We start from the raw sequence: 12055 nt of genomic DNA on the forward strand, positions 1-12055 counted from the left end.
GTATTTTTAAGAAATAAAGTAGTCAGTGCAGAGGCAGAAAGGGAAGCTCACGTTCAAGGATGGTCAAGGGTCTAACAATAGGGAGGGAGGGTTGGGATGCTTGTGGGGGAGGAGCAGGTGTATCATCTATCAGCCACCCTGAAAGGACCATTTATCATCACTCACAAGTCTATGGGTCAAGTGCATGGTTCTACTGATGAGTATCGGGCTTGGCTAATCTTGGCTGATGTTTGCTGGGCTTGGCTAGGCAATTCTTCTGGTGGTGGCTGGGGGTCATTCATGTCCCACCCTCCAATATGTGAGCCTAGCATATGGCAGTTCCTGGAGTCTAGGAAGGAGAAAGGAATGGTGCAAAGCCTCTTAAAAATGCTCCAGATTTACTCATTGATACTTCTAGGGCATTCTTTTGATCAAAGTAGCCACAAAGCCAGTCCAGATTTAAGGAATGGGGACATAGGCTCCACGTTTAGATGAGTAAAGTATGAACTCACATTGCAAAGGACTTGGATATAGGGTGGGGTGTGGAGAACTGGGACCATTTTTGCAAGGAGGTAACTCTTCAGGGGGTCTGGGCACCAGGAGGGATGTCTTCCGCTTCTTATAATTCCCAGAGACGCTAGGAAGCAAGGCTTTCATCGAAGGAGCAGCCCTCTTCGTGGCTGTTATCTGGGCATGGGCATCGGAAACTCACCACTTTCTAACTTCTCCTTCTTTAACAGAAAACTGAAACCCAGAGAGGGAAGTGATTTGATCAAGGTCACACAGCTACTGCTGGCTCCAGGAGAATCCAAATGTGTTTGGAGCAACTGGAAGTGGGGTTTTTGTTTGTTTGTTTAAGGTTTTTTTTTTTTTTAACACTTATAATGTAAAATGACAACCATTCCAAACTGAAGGAGGAAGTCAAACTCATTAGGTTGCAGGAAAGCATTTTAGAAATGAGAAAGGGATTTCAAGACCCTATACGATAGGGATGTGATTGACAAAGGGAGAGAAAACTGGGGTTTCGATGTCACCACCAAGTGACAGGTGACATCAGAACACCATCCAGTGTCTCTGAGCAGACTGGCAGGAACCAAAAGAACATTTGATCTCAAGGAGCAGGTGACTTTTGAAGAAACAATCAGTATTATTTTTCTTTCATGATTCAAGTCCCTCTCTTTATCTTCTCCTCTGCTCTACCATGTTCTATTTTCTCCAAATCTTCATTGAAACAAAACACTTATTTCACATAATAAAGTATATTTCTTGAATGGCTGCCGTGTGCTAGGTATTCTTATGGGTGCTGATAATGTCACAGCAGAAAGATGAGACAGAACCTGTTCTCAAGGTGCTTGTGTTCTCACAGGCGTGAGAATACCAGGGAGAGAGACAGCTGTCAGGAGGAGTATGTCAGGACAGAGACGGAGAGCAAGGAAGGCATCCTTGGGAAGGTGACCTTTAAAGTTGCCATCTGAAAGACAAGAAGGAGAGGGCAAGTGGAAATCCAAGGAAGGAGCATTCTGGGCAGACAGACCAGCTCGCACAAGACCCTCTGTGAGCCAACCAGCAGGGGAAGGTCCTGTCTGCAGCACAGCCTGAATTGTCACCTCTAAAAGGGGCCAGGTTTTCCTCCGCAAACAAAGAAGTTTTTTTCTTTTCTTAAAACCTTTCTCCTATTTGAAAACAGGCTGTCAGAGTTGGCTCAGAAACCATTTGCTTGCCCGATGGGGGAATAAACACACGGCCCTTGTGCATTGATCGCCTTTAGTGGAGCCAGCGCCCTGGTGTGTGGGGCAAGAAAGATTTGAGCCCTGGAACCGCATCCAATTTCCCCCAACCCCAGTAACAAGATCTCATGTACTTGACAAGCAGGCCCTCTCCCCCACTTCCCGCACCATCCCTGCCCCCTGGAATTCCTGGGCAGAACAGCTGCACTGGGGGCTCAGTTTTCAATGAAACAATAAAATACTCCTGCGTGTCCCTAAGACGCAAGATGGCATTTATGACTGGGGTGGGCCAGATTCCCTGCACAGACACCCCCTCCCCGATTCCCAGGCTCACCAGCCCAGACGTCCACATGTCCCACAGCCTGTCCTTAAGCCTCTGGGAACCTCGGCCTGGGTGCCCCAGAAGGTCCTGGCCCCGAGCGCCGAGCATGCTGGTGATAAGAAAGCCATGCGTATCCAGTAAACACAAGGACTTTTGCCAAGAAGTACAAAGTGCACTTTTGCATCACAGGCCATCCAGCAGGGCACACTCCTTGGCACCACACCCCCTCCCAGAACCCCAGCGCCCCGCCCCACGCACACAGCCGCCTCAGGGAGGCTGTCTGCTCTCTGGTTCAAGGACAGGAAAGCCCTCCCTGGCTCTGCGCGCGGAGCGTGGGTGTGGCCCACATTCCACTAGCATCGCGCACCCCTCCCCCACGCCCTGTTTCTGCCCTGCCGCTCTTTAATGAAGCAAGAAGTCCTTGACTTTCATAAACTTCTCTTGTGCTCGGCATGCACGTTTGGACACCATGCATTGATAACCCCTGGACTTCCGAGTGCCAGACTGGGGCTTCCACGCCCAGAGGCCAAACCTCGCAAGCTTCCACGTGGGGGCGCAGCGGGTCAGCCCGCAGTTCAGGGTAGGCCTGCACCCTCTGCTTCAGGCTCAGAGTTTGTGCAGTTATTTTACATATTTAATTCAATTTCGAACTTACTGCTTTGTAAAAATAGAGCCGCGGAGAGCTGAGGAAGGACACTTAGGTTTCACAAACATAACATAGATGAGACGAAGAGAGGCATCGTGAAGCATGCTCAAGGAAGAGCAAAGAAGCCACCGGCAGGCGCTCACTATGACTAAGCCGATGCACTGTGTTCCGGTGGATGCCAGATGTGTTCCCGCTGTAGGCCCACTACCCAGAATGTGCTTCCCCTGAGCTTCTGTGGGAAGCCCTTCCTCACCAACCTTGCAAGTCCTTGCTCAGAGCTCAGCATATCAATGAGGCTTCCTGATTCTCCCATCCTCCCCTGCCTTCTGGGACCTCTTTTTATTCTGTTCTGCTTTCCCCCTCCCACTTCCCGGGACACTTAGCACCATCTAACACACTGACTTATTTATTATGTATCCTTTTCATTATCTGTCTCCACCCATGAAAGATATATTCCAAATACCTAGACTTCGCGTCTGGTCCCTAAGACACAATTTTGTTTTTGTTTTTGTTTTTTTCATATTGACATTTCATTGTGCATGTTGCATTGTAAAGGAAATAAATTAGCAAATATGTTCAAAATATGGGTAGCATATTGCAAAAACTATTGCAAAAATAGGTGAGGTGTAATAACGACATTACAGTTTCTTTTAGATCCCTGGGAAAATGCACACCTAGGCCGTGTTAAGTCTATGATCATGCTTGCGAATATTTTAGTGCAGAGTTTCAGAAACACTGTACATGATAGTAAGGGACGGCTCTTGAACAAACTGAGCCCAGAGTTAGAGCAGATACAAGTTATGAGCAGAATTCAAAGAAGGAGAGTGAAAGCCAGAAAGACTTCTTGGAAGAAGCAGCAGGACCGCCTCTCTAGTGGTTGAATGGGTCAGGTTTTACAGCAAGCTGTTGCCAAGCAGGGATGGGCTGGAGGCTACAGCCTGTCTGTAATACTCTGTGTTTGTCCAGGGGCCTTTGTGGTGGGTATAAGCACCTTATGCACTCAATCTGACAGCGGGAGACAAGACATGTGGCTTTCCCCAGGCAGAAGAACAGAGGGTGTAGCTTCCAATGGGGCTAAGGGAGAGGGATGGGTAGATCCCCTGGAGCAGGGACAGGATCGGTCCCCACCACCAGTTTCCCCTGATTCTCCCCATCACATCCTTTTTTTAAAAAAAATTTTATTCTGAGAGAAAGAGAGAGAGAGAGAGAGACAGACAGACAGAGAGAGAGAGAGGGAGGGAGACAGAGAGAATCCCAAAGAGGCTCTGCACTGCAACCCCAGAGCCAATGCAGGGCTTGAACTCACAAACTATGAGATCATGACCTGAGCCAAAACCAAGAGTGGGACTGTTAACCACCTGAGCCACCTGGGGATACCTGATCACTCCTTTAATAAAAACATTAACTATCCTGTAGTGGGCTCTTGTGAAGTGTCCGGCCATGTGCTAAGTGCTTTACCTGCAACAATAACTCGCTAACTTCTCACTATAACAACTATCCTGTGTTATTGTTACCTCTCCCTCCATTTTACAGGTGAGGAAATGTGGGATTAGAAGAGTTAGTTTGTCCCTATTGCACAGCTAGTACAAGATTGAGTTTGTGTCAGAGCTGCACTGCCTGGCTCTAGAGACCATACTGTTAACCACCTTGAGGGCCACGAAGGTCAGGGCCAAGCTGGAGGACCAATGGGACCCCATTCACCCACCGCTGACAAGTCCTTCCCCCCAAGGGAAAGCAACGGTTCCATGTGGAATGGAGAAATAAAACCAAACCCTTTCATACTGCGGAAAAGGACAAACAGCAGAACCTTACATGCAAAACCAGAGAAAATCTTATTTTGGTTGACCAGATGAATGGAGTAGACGATGCCCTCAGAGTCACCTTCGTTTTGCATTCAGGAAATTGTTTTTCTTTCTCTACACATAAACACATAAAATGTACATAACTTCATCCTAATCTCACAGAAATTCACTGCAGCCTAGGACTGTGGCACTGAACACAGTTGTCACTGGCTGGGGCAAGTGGTAGTGACCAGCTTTGGGAGTGGGGTATGCCAGAGGTGTGTGTTGGTTCAGTTCTTCTGAGCCCCAGCCTTTGACCTTGACCAGGGTTGATTTACCAGGAAGCTAATGAAGCTTCAGTGTCCCTCATTTGCTACAGCCCCTTCCAAAGGCTGAGAGGCACCCTTCTAAGGCCTTCGTATGTGACATGGTTCTTAAAATCTGGTGGAAGTAAGAGTAAGATTATTCTGATATCAAGAAACAAATTGTAACCATCTCCCCCCAAAAAGCCCTCAGATCACATTAAAGTATTAATTCATGAAGAGAAAGACTTACATTTCCAATAGAAATGATACATTTCTGCTAGAAGTATTGAGTGGGTCTTGGATTGTTACATAATCCAGTTAAAGGAAAGGAATGAATTATATGTTCACATGGGAGAGAGATTTCTTTTCTTATGCTGCTTCAACAAAAACTACCATCGTTGACAAAGATAACATAACCCCACAGTGGGATGACAGACTGGTTAATAAATGTTGGCAATTTGGAGAGCAGGTAAGATTAATCACTGTATTTTAAAAAATGGACATTTTTTAGCTGATATGTGAAATAAATCTAATAGGGATTTTCCAAAATTTGGTGATACTTTTCAAAATGTACATGACATTATCAAGGAGAAATTGTGAGCCTGGAGGAGACTTTCCAAGAATATCAATATTAAAAAGCAAAATGTGATCACCCATGCTACCAGCGAGGCCAAGTTCTCTTTTTAGTCTCTCTTTAGAAAATGACACGATGAAACTCTTACCAGATGTAAAGCATATGCAGACCAAAAATACAGGGGGAAAAAGTATCATAGAAGTTTGCTAGGCAATTAATGAAATTACTTGTATTAGACTTCTCATAGTTTCTAATTCTTTAATGGCACCTATTGACCTTTAACATTTATAGTTTGTTGTGATTTATTTTTCTTCTTTAAGAACCTGTGCTGTCTGTTAGGGCTGCCATAGCAAAGACACGCAGCCTGGGGCTTACACCATGGGACTTTTTGTCTCCCAGTTCTGGGGGCTAGAAGTCCAAGACCAAGGTGTGAGCAGGGCTGGTTTCTCCTGAGGGCCATGGGGGAAGGGTCTCTTCCAGGTCTCTGCCCTTGGCTTGTAGATGGTGGTCTTCTCCCTGTGTCTTCACATGGTGCGTCTTCCCTCTGTGTGTGTCTGTCCTCACCTCCTCTTCTTATAAGGACACCAGTCATATTGGATTCAAGCCCACCCTAATGACTCTGTTTTAACTTCATTACCTCTTTAAAGACCCTACCTCCAAATACAGTCACATTCTGAGGTACCAAGGGTAGAACTTTAACACTTCGGGTTTTGGGGGCTGAGGGAAGTGTGCACAATTATTCCTGTAATGGTACTCAATCTTTTTTATTCTTTTTAAAAGTTTATTTGTTTTTGAAAGCGAGAGAGACAGAGCACAAGCAGGGGAGGGGCAGAGAGAGAGAGATAGACACAGAATCAGAAGCAGGCTCCAGGCTCTGAGCTGTCAGCACAGAGCCCAACGTGGGGCTCAAACTCACAAGCTGTGAGATCATGACCTGAGCCAAAGTCAGATGCTTAACTGACTGAGCCACCCAGGTGTCCTCAATCTTTTGCTGTTTATAAAGAGGGTTTTAGGGGCACCTGGGTGGCTCAGTAGGTTAAGTGTCCAACTTCAGCTCAGGTCATGATCTCGCGGTTTGTGAATTAGAACCCTAACAACCTGGAGCTTGGAGCCTGCTTTGGATTCTACATCTCCCGCTCTGTCTGCCCCTCCCGACTCGTTCTCTGTCTCTCTCACTCTCAAAAATAAATAAACTTTAAAAAAAATTTTTTTAAGGGGCGCCTGGGTGGCTTAGTCGGTTAAGCGTCCGACTTTTGCTTGGGTCATGATCTCGCGGTTTGTGGGTTCGAGCCCTNCTCTCTCCTAGAAATAAATAAAAATATTTAAAAAAAAGTTTAGAAAGAAAAGAAAGAGGGTTTCTGATATTTTCTCAAGTTTTAAGAACCAGGAACTCTGGACATATGGGTATCTCTTTTGTTCTCAGAATCACCTGTTCTGGAGTTTATAACCCCTTGCATATAAAAAGTCTTTCCAATTCAGTAATGTTTATTGAGGACCTACTATGTGGGGGCACTGCTCACACTGTGGCTCCAGCAAGGACTGCCATGGGCCCTGCTTGCCCAGCCCCCAGCAGTGGTGAGTGCTGCGAGAGAAGCATCCAGCGCTCTGGAGTCCAGACCAGGAGCCCACAGGCTTCACAAGGGGTGCCCCCCTCAGGCAGTCACCCAGGGCCCTGCCTATAGAAGGGCTCTGTGCTTGGGGTTAATATTTTGCTGTCACGACTTTGAAGTTATTTCTCCTTTATAGATAAGAGATTCCATGTTTGCCTTTTGCATCAAGCCCTGCACATTATGTCTCCAGGCCCAAGGAGGGAAATGGCAGCAGCTTCTGGTGATGACCAAGTTGTCCTGATGGCTGGGCGGGGTTTCTCTTCAGAAAAAATTGGTCCTCTGCACCCAGAAGGGGTCCAGTGTGTGCCAGATATATGGGAGCACTGTGTGTGTAATCCAGAATTCTCTCCCTACTCATGAGTTGGAGGAAATAAATTTTGTATGGGGAGCATTTTGAGGCTTGAGCTCTGGAGTTGGAGGATGGAGGACTAAGTGCCAGCAATCTCCTGCATGTACTGTGACTGCGGGCAAGGTACTGACCCTCCCTGGGGCACAGCATCCTCATCTGTCTCAGGGCAGAAAGCCATACATTCAAGAGTCAGGACTTCATACCTGTGTCACTTCTCCTTTTCCAGGCATTGCTTTCAAGTCAGAGCAGCAGAGGGGAACCACTGTGTGTGATGAAGAGGGTGGTCAGAGAAAGATCTGGGGTGGGTGGGGGTGGGGCCTGCCCCAAGGCTAGGCACGTGCACCACAGGTCTGAGAAACAGGGAGACGATCCGTGGAGGTGATCTCAGTGTCCGTGAGAGAAAGAAAGAGCCAGACTTTTCTGGCTGGACTGCACTGTCAGCGACCTCATGTGCCCAGCCAGGAGGCTTGGATTCTAGCAATGAGGAGCTCCTGGAAACATGTGGGTGGGACCTGATGAAAGTGACATCTGATGAAAACTCATGTCTGGGAATACTCTTATTCAGCTCCTTTGAAAGGAGAAAGGAAGGCCAGGTCTTGCTATGGGGCTCCTGCCTGACGGCCTGAGACCCTGCCTCTTTTGATCAGCAGCACAGGACACACACACAATGTAAAGAAATCATGGGGCAGCCAGGAGCCCGGTGCTCTGAAGGCCGCCGGAACTGTGCTCTCTGTCTTCCTACCCTCCTAAAGAATCACAGCCTTGCCGTCTGTGGTCTGAGAAAGGAAGTGTGGTTCTGCCTCCTGGAACAGGGCCTGTGGGTTGCAGAGGCAGAGAGAGGCTGCTAGCCCCACGCAGAGGAGGCTGACTCCACTGGGCTGACTGTCATGTTGACATGAAGCAGGGTTCATGTCAAAAGTTCAGGAGGAAGCATGACAGGATAAGAAGGAGTGGAAGTGATGCGGACAGTGTGATCGTCCCGGGACTGAGACCCAGCATCTGGACTTCCAGCTGCAGGAGACCAGAAAAGGCAGTAACCAGAGCTGGTCCTCCCACCAGGCCAAGGGGACCAGGGAATGCACGGGGGATGCCGAGTGATGGCGCAGAACCAGAGGACGGGGTGAGCGATGCAATGGCCCTGCCGTATGCTGAGTCTTGTGTCCCCTTTCTCTGAACCTGGCTTTCAACCCACCAGGATGCCTCCCGGGGCTTTCCCTTCAACCTGACTCTGAGCATGTCTTCCCTCCAGAGAATATGTAATAGCACATCCTGCTTTGTACACCGGGCCCACCACGTGGCTGGCCACATCTGCTCCTCCCACCCCAGGCAGGCCTGGGTGTGCACAGATACAGTGAAGCAGCCAGTGCAGGTAGTCCCGAGCACCAGAGGGTAGAGAGACTAAGCTCAAGGCCTTTCTTGACCAATAAACCCTGGGACTCCTCATGACTTATCTACTGAAGGCCATTCTTCTTTGCTCCCACAGGACACAGACTCCCCCTTTTCTGCAGAGCATGGCACAATTGACCTCCATGATGGGGCCCCTGCTATCCTTACTTTCTACGTTCCAACAACACAAATCTATTGGTTGGCTTGAGGCAAAGAGCCCCTTATCTTTGCCCTAATCACGATCTGTCATGAAACTATTGATCACACTGCTATCTGTGCCTCTTTCTCCAGGGTAGTGCTGCAGTCTCAGGCAGGGTCCTGACACAGAGCCAGTGCTGAGGGAAGAGAGCATGGATGTGGCCAAGAGACCCTTGCTTCATCTGAGTTCTTGTGATGGGACCAGCGTAGGAGGGTTCACATCTGTAGCTCCTGATGGCCATGTGAATTCTTGCCTGTCTATATTTCTCCTGACTCTTGCTAAGCAGAACGGACCAGGACAGGGCAATGTCTCACCAGAAGCAGGGGCAGACCTGAGCCCTGGTGGGGCTACCATCTGCTAGACCACAAGGAGGAGGAAAGGAAGATGTTGCAAAAGAAATTGGGAGAAATCATGAATCCTCTGCTTTACAACCTTTTTCTCACCCAATTGGTACTGGGCTTTTGGAGCCTAAGATATTTCTTTTTACAAACTTGAGAAAGCTTTCAGATATGATCTGGATTAAAGAATTACAAGCACTGGAATTGGCTTGAGCTATCGCCTGAGGGATTTGGACAAGAAAAAGAGATGCCTCCTCAGAAGTGAGGATGGCAGTGGGCAGTACGATAATGTGTGCCTCTGTGCGGTGCGGCTGGCTGGATCCCCTCTCTGGGGACCTTCAGGGACAGGTCCTGTGGCTCAGGCAGAGAAAGCCAGTGTTTCTGAGAGCATCCTGGATGCCAAGCGTGCATCCATATGCCTCACATGTTTGCCTTCACTCTTGACAAGTTCCCAGTGAGGGAGGTGGAGTGGATGTGAGGCCAGAAGGGCAGGCATTAAAATACCAAATGACTTCTGCACCCAGTAGAAATAACTGCTGTCCCAGGACCCCAGAGTGAGCTCCTACCACCTTTCCTCTGGGGTTCGCATGAATTCCTTATACTCCAACACTCAGAGAAGGTCTTGGGAGGCCCCCGGCCCCCCTGTCCAGTCTACTGCCATCTGCTGATCCACACTGCCTGCTTCAGCCACAGACCTCTTCGCTGTCTCCCAAGAGACAGGTCCTACATCGTCTCCATTTTATAGGAAACTTGAGACTGAATGAAATCAGGGAACTTGCCCAAGATCACATGGTTATGAGGAGCGAGATCAGGGGTCAAGTATAGATTGGCTGGACTTGGGCCCCCACATCTCACCACAGATCTGAGGGGCAGTCTCTGGAGGGTGTGATAGGCACAGATGGAAGATTCCGTGTGGAAGAATCTGGTCTCCGAGATGTTCCTGGAAACAGCAGAAACATTTAGTACCAGGGCAGGTGCTGGGGTGAGATCTGCAAGGCCCTTGTGAAAGCTTTCCTGCTGGCCCAGTAGAAGCTTCTAGACTTCACCTGTCCCTCACTCCTGCAGTTTGGTCAAAAAGGAGCCTATTGAGGCAGTGTGGAGGGTGTTCTGGACAGATCTAGTTCTCATCCTAGCTCTGCCCTGCATATTGGCTGTGTGACCTTGGTTGCATTGTCTAATGTCTCTGGAGTCCAGCTGGTATAGTAGGTTGGGAAGGAAAGTAGTTCTAATGGCCTTTCTGGAGCTTCTTAGAGGCCTCCCTGCTTGCCTCTCCTTGCCATCTCAAAATCCTTACCCCAGCCACTCATTTTTAAGGTAGGCTGGTATAACACCCATGATATTTTATAATTGAATGAGAAATATTTTTATACCCACTTTTCAGGTAAGAAAAACTGAGGGTTGCAAAACACAAAGGACTCAACTACTGTCTCAAGAAAAGTCACTGTGATGGGGCTACAGGGATAATTTTTTTGAAATATGACAGATGAAAAGAAAGTCCCCTAGGGGTACTAGAACCAGAAACCTAGCCTTGGGTGGGGCAGACCTCTCCCCTCTCCCTGGATGGGGACCTGCTAGCAGGAGCCAGAGGCAGAGAAGTTCAGACAGGGTGGCCCTGCCCACCCCTTGCTTCCCCCACCCCAGGACTTTGAGCATCTGGAAGGGGACCAGAGGGCTGTCCCTGGCGGCAGAAGGGAGTGACTAGGTCTTGTTTCTCTGGAATGGAACAGGTTTGACAGGGTATAAAGTTCCTCAGATGGAGGGGAGGCTGAAGAAGACCCTCTGGCAAAAAGCAACACAATGCAAAAGGGAGAATGGGGTGCCTGAGGTCTCTGATAAAAAGCTTTGCCCAGAGATGATTCATTCATTGGGCCCTGTTTGCACTTCCATTGCCAAAGCCTGACTTTTGACTTTTCGTTACAGATCCTCTGCTTCAATTAGGGCCACTAATTGCTTGGATCTAGGAAATGTGTTTGGCTTCCCTTAGGTATACCAACATTTGAGCCTTGAAGTTCAAGCAGCAAGGCTTTTAATCATGACAATGCATGCATGTGACACCACCACTCCCCTTCCCAACCTGCTCCCTGTTCATTCCTATCCTTTGCCTGTTTCGTGTTTCTTCTTAGTGGTTACCACTGTCTGAAACAATTTTATGTACAGATTTGCTTATTTCTTGATCTTTTTTCTCTGTCACACCCTCTGGACAGGGAAGCTTCACTGAGGCATGGGTGTCATCTGCCTGTTTGTCATTATACTAATCAATGCCCAGAAGGAGAGCTGGGGTGTAGGTAGGTCTTTATGAAAAACCTGTTGACTAAATGAGTGCTTGAATGGTTGAATGACTGCTCAACCAGTTCCTGATGTACTTTACTTAAGAAGTGTTGGGGCGCCTGGGCAGTTCAGTCAGTTGAGCTTCTGACTCTTGATTTTGGCTCAGGTCATGATCCTGGGGTCATGGGATCAAGCCCTGTATCAGGTTCCTCACTGAGTGTGGAGCCTGTTTGAGATTCTCTCTCTCTCCCTCCCTCTGTCCCTCTCCCCTCTCCTCTCCTCTTCCCTTAATTTATATTTAAAAGTTGTTTTCTTCCAACTCAGTATCTCATTCCAACATCTCCACCAATGGAATAATGGAGTCTCAAAGCTTAGGACAGACAAGGACATTATGATTGTAGAATATTGGATACCAATAGATTTTAGAATTTTTGCCTCCAAAAAATATTCTCCTAACTCATCATCAACACCTAAATGACTAAAGAGCAATACCATCTTCCATACTAATCCATTCTCCTTTAGGTTTGACTGAAATCCTTCTTCCTATTGTGATTCCAGTTTATCAAGGGGA

The sequence above is a fragment of the Crocuta crocuta genome, unplaced genomic scaffold, assembly GCF_008692635.1.
Source record: "Crocuta crocuta isolate KB4526 unplaced genomic scaffold, BGI_CrCroc_1.0 scaffold72, whole genome shotgun sequence".
Taxonomy (NCBI): domain Eukaryota; kingdom Metazoa; phylum Chordata; class Mammalia; order Carnivora; family Hyaenidae; genus Crocuta; species Crocuta crocuta.